Source organism: Crocodylus porosus, unplaced genomic scaffold (assembly GCF_001723895.1).
Source record: "Crocodylus porosus isolate Cpor-Errol unplaced genomic scaffold, CroPor_comp1, whole genome shotgun sequence".
Classification (NCBI taxonomy): Eukaryota; Metazoa; Chordata; order Crocodylia; family Crocodylidae; genus Crocodylus; species Crocodylus porosus.
The window spans coordinates 20543385-20550942 of record NW_017728948.1 but is presented as its reverse complement, the minus strand read 5'-3'; the positions used below and the strand labels follow the sequence as shown (position 1 = coordinate 20550942).

At 43.9% G+C, this 7558-nt stretch overlaps 1 protein-coding gene across 6 annotated transcripts in view; it reads left to right on the top strand.

Annotated features, from left to right (window-relative positions):
* Positions 1 to 7558, top strand: part of SORCS2 (sortilin related VPS10 domain containing receptor 2) — a 940675-nt gene that overhangs the window by 369465 nt on the left and 563652 nt on the right. The gene's annotated exons all lie outside the window — the stretch shown is intronic.

Below are 7558 nucleotides of genomic sequence, written 5' to 3'. Positions count from 1 at the left end.
CGGGCCCGAGGACCGAGCCCTGCGGAACCCCACTGCCCACGTCCTTCCAGGTTGAGAAGGACCCATCCGCTACCAGCCTCTGGGTACGGCCCTCCAGCCAGTTGGCGACCCATTTGACTGTGTGGGTGTCTACACCACAGCCCCCCAGTTTCTATTGTGTATTGCCCACTTCTCTAACCTGTCCAGGTCTGCCAGCAATCATTCCCTATGCTCCAGAGTGTGCACTTCACCCCACAATTTAGTATCGTCTGCAAACTTGGACAGAGTACACTTCACACTCGCATCCAAGTCACTGATGAAGATTTTGAAGAATACAGGTCCAAGGACTGAACCCTGCAGGACCCCACTGCCCACATCCTTCCAGGTTAATACCAACCCATCTACTTTCGCTCTCTGGGTGCAACCGCTAAGCCAATTTGCCACCCACCGGACTGTGCAAACATCTGTGTCACAGCCTCTTAATTTATTTATGAGAATGGAATGAGATACCGTATTGAAGGCCTTGCTAAAATTTAAGAAAATGACATGCACCTCAAGGAAGGGGAGCCATCAGTGCCTGTTGGAAGGAGCATTTTGAAGACTTTCTCAGTTGAGACACTGTTGTTGACAAGTGTTCTCAACTCCATCCCATTACACTCAGTCAGAGACCATCTTGGAATCCATCCAGCCCTTGATGAGGTGAGGAAAGCCTGCAAGCAGATGAAGAATGACAAGGGATCTGAAACTAATTGAATCCCTTCAAGCAGGAAGGAAAGGAGCTCACACCACAGCTCCGTGACCTCATCTGGAGGATTGGGAATTATGAGGAAATCCCAGGAGATGGCAGGGATGCCCTGATTGTGGCAGTCTTCAAGAAAGAAGACAAGTCTGACTGGAAATTATAGAGGGATCAACTTGCTATCTGCCACAGGAAAGATCATTGTGAGAACCCTGCTAAACTGTCTCCTGCCACTTGCTGCACAGCTCCTCCAGGAATCCAGTGTGGGCTTAGGGTATCAAAAGGCACAACTGACATGATCTTCACAAATCACCAGCTGCAGGAAAGATGCAGGGAACAGCATAAGTCTCTCTACATAGCCTCCTTTGACCTCCCGAAAGGATCTGATTCTTGGTGTGAATATTATGTAGGTAGCTTATCTGAATTGTTCCCAGATTGCACCTGAACTGGGCAAACTCCAAAATACAATTCTCCCAAGAGAACTTAGTCCCTTTTCATCATTACCCTTTAGAAGTGGACTGTAATGTAACTTGGGATGCTTTGATAACCAAGAACAAACCAATTGCACATCTCAAACCATTAATCCTCATGCAGTATATTCATGCCAGATCCATGCCAATTTTCATTGTTGATCATTCCTGGAGGAGATTGTTAAGAGAAACAGGGCAGGCTTTATTTGTTCAAATAAAAGAAACAGTAATGATAACTGTTTGATAAAGTTTAGATAAAGTTAAAAAACACCTTTCTCCATACTTCACAATCAAACACTGAGCTGTAGAAGATAGTGAATGTTTTTTTCCCATTTATTGGAATATTTAAGCTCAGATTAACTGTATGTTAAAAGCAAACCCTGTTTTTTAAATCAGGCTAGTACAAAGCCGGAAGTTAAAGTACCTATAGGGCTTTTGATTGCCCCTGCATAAAGCCAGTTCCCCTCATGCATAATTGGCCAATGCTTTGCTGGGGTAACTCCAACTCAGTGTATTGTTTCCAGCCTTGGGGCACTGTGGGGCACAGCTAAGAGCTGGAGAAGGGATGTTGTTGGTAAGGGTGACAACCTAATATATACATAGGAAAAAATTGATTTTGTAGTCCACAAAGATAATGCATTATGTATTAGTGTTCATAAAGGGTTTTCTGCTTCAAAGCACTTGTAAACATGAATATGGTGATTACTGTAGGTTAGGAAAGCAGATTTTTCTTTTTGTTCTTGCCCTTGGTTGGCCTGAGGAATGATTGGTAATTTGTAAGTCACCTAACTCATGGTATGAAAAAATAGTTTTTGCAGCCCAAAAGCAAGCATTTGAATATTTAACCAACACAGTTTGAATGTCTCCTAAAGTGAAGGATCAGATGCTTTCCTGTTGATTGGTAGCCCTGCACTTACTGCTACAACAGATACCCTGAGACTTTTGCTGCCCCTCTTGGATAAGGCTGAAAAGCAGTTGCCCTTTCCAACTCAGGTTTAAAGAATGGGACACATTTTACTGATGTTATGTAGTCAAGGTTATTTTTTTCTGACTGGAGTCCCAAGAAAGCAGCTGACTGAAGAATACTACTAATTCCCTTGCATTTGTTTCTGAAGATGTAGAATGCCCAATATGATGTAGAAGATGACCAGAAGTAGAATAACCAGAGATGGCCATGGTAAACAGTTAAATGTTATCTATTTTGTGTAGCACAGAGATAGGAGCAGTTGACAATACATGCTGAAGTGGGCAGAGAGCCCAGGCAAGTCTGGAAGATGCATCATAGAAAATTAGGGTTGGAAGGGACCTCAGGATGCCATCTAGTCCAACCCTTGCTCAAAGCAGGACTGTCCCCAACGAGATCATCCCAGCCAAGGCTTTGTCTAGTTGGGTTTTAAAAACCTCCAAGGGATGGAGACTCCATAGCCTTTCTGGGTAACTTGTTCCAGTGTTTTACTACCTCCTTGTGAGAGTTTTTCCTAACATCCGATCTAAACTTTACTTTTCTGCAACTTGAGACCATTGCTCCTTGTTCTGTCATCTGCCACCACTGAGAAGAGTCTTGCTCCATTGTCTTTGGAGCCACCTTTCAGGTAGTTGAAGGCTGCTATTAAATCCCCCCTTCAGTTTTCTCTTCTCCAGACTCAATAAGCCCAGTTCCCTCAGCCTCTCCTCAGCAGTCATGTGCCCCAGCCCCCATATCATTTTCATTGTCATGAGAGGATAATGGGACTGTGGTTCCAAATTCCATGAGAGGGAATATGGTTTAGTAATGGAGGGCAGACATGTAAAAGAAAACCTCTGACTTGGGTAGGAGTGTCTGCAGACAGTATTGCTGTCTGTTGTCAGTGGTGTTTCACAGACCACTGTATTGTACCCAAACATGCTTGTTAGTTCTGGACTGATGCTTCTTTGATTGGTGTACATACTGTTCGAAATTATTCGCTGATCAAAAACTTTAGTGACAGTAAGCTGAAGAGGGGTAGAGATGAATGAGCCGATTGGAGATAAATTTTTACTACTGAGACAGTGATTTCACATTAGTTATATGCATCCAAACACTATAGTACACATACCACTATATGTGTGTTACCTGCATGTCAGTAGTGAGATCCATATGACAAATAATTTCAGTGGTACATTTCACAGGTAATTAGAATTCCCTCAGGAACCATACTTCACCAGTGCCAAACAGAGGGGAATAATCACTTCCCTTGGTCTGCTGGCAACACTCTTACTAATGCAGCCCAGTATGCCATTAGCCTTCTTGGCAACAAGGGTACACTGTTGGCTCATATTCAGCTTATTGTCTACTGTAACCCCAGGTCCTTTTCTGCAGTACTGTTGCTTAGCCAGTCAGTCCCCAGCCCGTACCAGTGCATGAGATTGTTTTGTCTGCAGGACCCCACACTCATCCTTACTGAACCTCATGAGATTTCTTTGGGTCCAGTCCTCCAATTTGGTATCTTTGCATCCTAGCCCCACCCTCCAGTGTATTTACTACTTCCTCCAGCTTGGTGTCAGCTGGAAACTTGTCAAGGGTGCACTCCATCCTATCTTCCAGGTTGATGATGAAGATATTGATGAGTTGGGAGGCTAATTAACACATTGATCCTATGTGTGTGGGGGAGGTGGGTATCTGGAGTACACCTGGTTACTGTGACTTGAAACACTGTTGACTCTGCTGAGGCCCAGCCCAGTGAGCTATATGGTGATAATCATGAGCCTTTTGGCACTAGACTAATATCATGCATAGTTTGTACTGAATGTAAGTATACTTACTGGCATGGGAAATCCCATGATCAACAAGGTGGTTTTCCCATGGTGAGGCCTGTCCTGCTCAGCTGAATTTAGAGTTTGACTATTGGGCTTTGCCCAATTGAATCTGGAACTGATTTGGCTTATTTGCCCGCCCCCCCTGCCAAAGTATATATTAAAACAAAATGTTTGCACTATATGTAACTAGGTATACAAGTGGTGCTTAGAAGTGTGTTCATGGAGTACCTGTGCTAAAACCTGCAGCAGTTTCAAAAAAGAGAATCTATCAATTCTGGATGAACTAGGCCTATGGGTACCCACAGTAATTTGGCTGTATGCAAATGACTATAGGCATGTTTATTTCAAAGTCAGTGTTTTCAAATTTTCCCCACACCCTTATGTGCTTAGGGAGAGCAGGGTTGGACAGTAAGGGACTGCAGGGGGAAAAAGCTGGGTGGGGGGGAGCAGTGGGGCACCTGACCCCCCCCCCCAGTTTATTTTTCCTGATGTAGCAGTGGGAAGGAGGACCCATTCAGGCAAACCTCCAATAATTAGATTCTATACCTGGAAAAGATACCAAATTTATACATTTTCCATATACAGAGTCTAATTATTGGGGGGGGGAGAGTCGCTTTATATTTGAGCACACATGCGCACATACATATCTGTGCGTGCATAAAACAGTGTAAATGTTTTACTACTTTTACATGCACAATGCTGAAGGAATGTTTTTAAGAGTTCATTAAGAATAATAAAAAACATGGCCTGCTACAAACCAGTGCATACTTTCTTTCTTTTTTTTACTAGCAAAAGATTTTCAATATCATATAGATTCTCTGCTTCCCTCTCCTATATGATTAGTTATTGGATTCCTTTTTCTGCAGGTGGAACTGAGAGTTTTACAGTATGCCAGTAAGATTTGACAACATCAGTGCTAGAAGGCTTTCATTGGCTACTTTTAAAAGGATATTGCTCACTCTAATGGTCTAAATGAGTTTAAAAAATGTCTTGGCCAGCAAAAAAAAGACGTACATTTATGATTACTTTTTTAGTCTAATTTTAGTCACTTATTCTGTGTTTTGTTTTGGAATGACTTTCAGAGCTTCTCAAAAGTCTGATTGTTTTAAATTGTGTCCTTGTGCTGCATATGATTCCTTAGTAAGTGATTCTGGAGATAATATGCCTAGTGAATTCAGGTCTGACAAATAGTATCTTTGGATGAACTGAGGCATGCTGAAGACAAGCTTCTTCAAACCAGCTCAGGGTTGAGCCCTATTTTCATCCTTTCGTGAGTAGGAACAGCGTAAACAGCCTTTACAACTTTTTTTCACATGTAAATCTACAAGATTTGAATTCTGGCCTTCAGATTTAAAAAGCTGGTGCATTACCTGATTAGCACCGCCTAAGACAGCCTTCTTTTTTAATAGTATGTTACAGGTTTTTAGTCCATGGAGCCTGGAGTATTTGCTGTAGTGCAGACAACAAGACCCATGGCTCTAAACGGGGGTACTGTGGCATCCTCGGGTGCCGTGAGACCCTCTCAGGGATTCAGCAGCACTAATGCCACTGCAGCTGCTGTGCACACCTCTGTTTCCAGAACATGTGTGGAGAGCCAGACCAGGATAAACCTAATTTAGATGTAGTGCCCCTTCCTGCTACAGTCCTTCTCCATCTGTGCTGCTTCTCCTGGAAGCAGGCATGTGAGAGAGTTTCACCTAGCAGCAGCAGCAGCAGCACAGCAGTCTGGAGAGGCAGGGGTTGAGAGCTGCTACATCATATGCTCATCCCATAACCGGTATCAGCCTGACTTTTTTTCTTATATGGGAGGACACAGCTTACTCCCTGCAGGTTTACTTCAGGTCTGGAATGAACTCCCTGTAAAGTTAACCTGCATCAAGTGAGGTGGCAGCCTTGTCTTGTCTTGCAGTAGTGGTTGGGCTTGTTAGTTTGCATGTTGGGAGCTGTAAAAAGCAGTGGGTGTGTCTGGTGGAGGGGCGGGCAACCAGGCCACCAGCCCATGGGGGTGAGGGGGCAGGGGTGCCAGAGTGATAGCAGGGGGCTGTGCTAACCTCAGGCTCACCCAGCAGCTCTTAGCTCTGGCAGGGCAGACTCCCTCAGCTGCTGGCATCTGCCCTCTCCCTCCCCTGTGCTATACAACAATTACTTTGTTAGCCCTTTACAGACAAATTAAGGCTATATTCAGATCCCTGGCAGCTGTGAGAGTTACTGCAGTAGAGGTAGTGATAGGGTTGCCGACCCTCCAGGATTGCCCTGGAGTCTCCAGGAATTGCATATAAATCTCCAGGAGACTGCTGAGAGTCACCTGGGAGATAAATGATAGGTTATTCATTAAAATAAATATTAAATGTTGAATCCAATTTATACAGTAGTCCAATGGGTTTTTAAAATGTAATAGCAATGTGTATTTGCTTTCCTGAGGTAATGACTCATTAATGTCATTACAACATGTGATAAACCTTCCAGAATAGATTCAAACAGAGTTGGCAACCCTAGGTAGTGAATGAGGGTGAGACAGAGAGCTTGCAGCCCCTGGGTGAGCCCATGCCTTGGATTCTGCTCAGCCTCCTCATCCCTCCTCTGTGATTAGCACAACCCCTTTCCCACCCCTCAGTTATCTCCCTTCCCCTGCTCAAGCTACAGAAATAACTGGTTATGCCTCTGGGATTCTGGGTTACTCCTTGGTTTGGGATTAGGGATGTTTCATTTGATGTGGAATCAGTCCTGCCAATAGTTTTTAGTTTCTCCTCCCAATTACTATCCCTGTATCTGTGACAACAAATAGACTCAGGACAGAGGTCTGAACGCATCATATGCTTGTCAAATGTTTGCTGTATTAGGCCAGTAATTCTCAATTGGTGTGCCACAAAATTCAGAAAAGTCATGGAGAGGTAATTTTAGACTAATAAGGTTGAATTACTGAGTTAGACAGTTGATCCATGAGTACCAGCTATGATTGCTTCATAGTTATTTTTTCTTCCCTCCTTTTCCAGCCACTACCCTCTCATTTGTTGTATGCATACCTTGTCTCTGTATTAAGGCAGGAGCTGCCAAATTATGAGTGTCTAGTGCCTTGCTCAATGAAGTTTCGTTCCTTGATTGGTCTGTATATGACCACCATACAAATAAAGAAAAACATAGTTGTGAGCCTTCACTAAGATGAAGTTCAAAAAGAAAAAAGACTGGTTGCTGTTTAGGACTACACCCGGTAGCAGTATGTTGACTGGCTTTGGAGGTGACCTTCTCCCATTCAGGTGCATCAGGTCCCTCCCGTGTTGTCTTTCCAGTAGGTGTCTGATCCTGCAGAGAATGAAAGTACCCATCAGTCTCATCCTCTGTAGCCCTGATCCCCTACAGCCTGCTAATGTGGCTGAATAAACTCCAACACAGTTCCTATCAGAGTTTATGGCTCCCGGACACAGCGTTTGCACATGTGCCTGGGATTGCAGCATGTTTCATAGATTTTCATAGATTTCATAGACATTAGGGCTGGAAGGGACCTCGGGAGATCATTGAGTTCAGCCCCCTGCCCAAAGGGCAGGAAGTCAGCTGGGGTCATAGGATCCCAGCAAGATAAGCATCCAATTTACTCTTG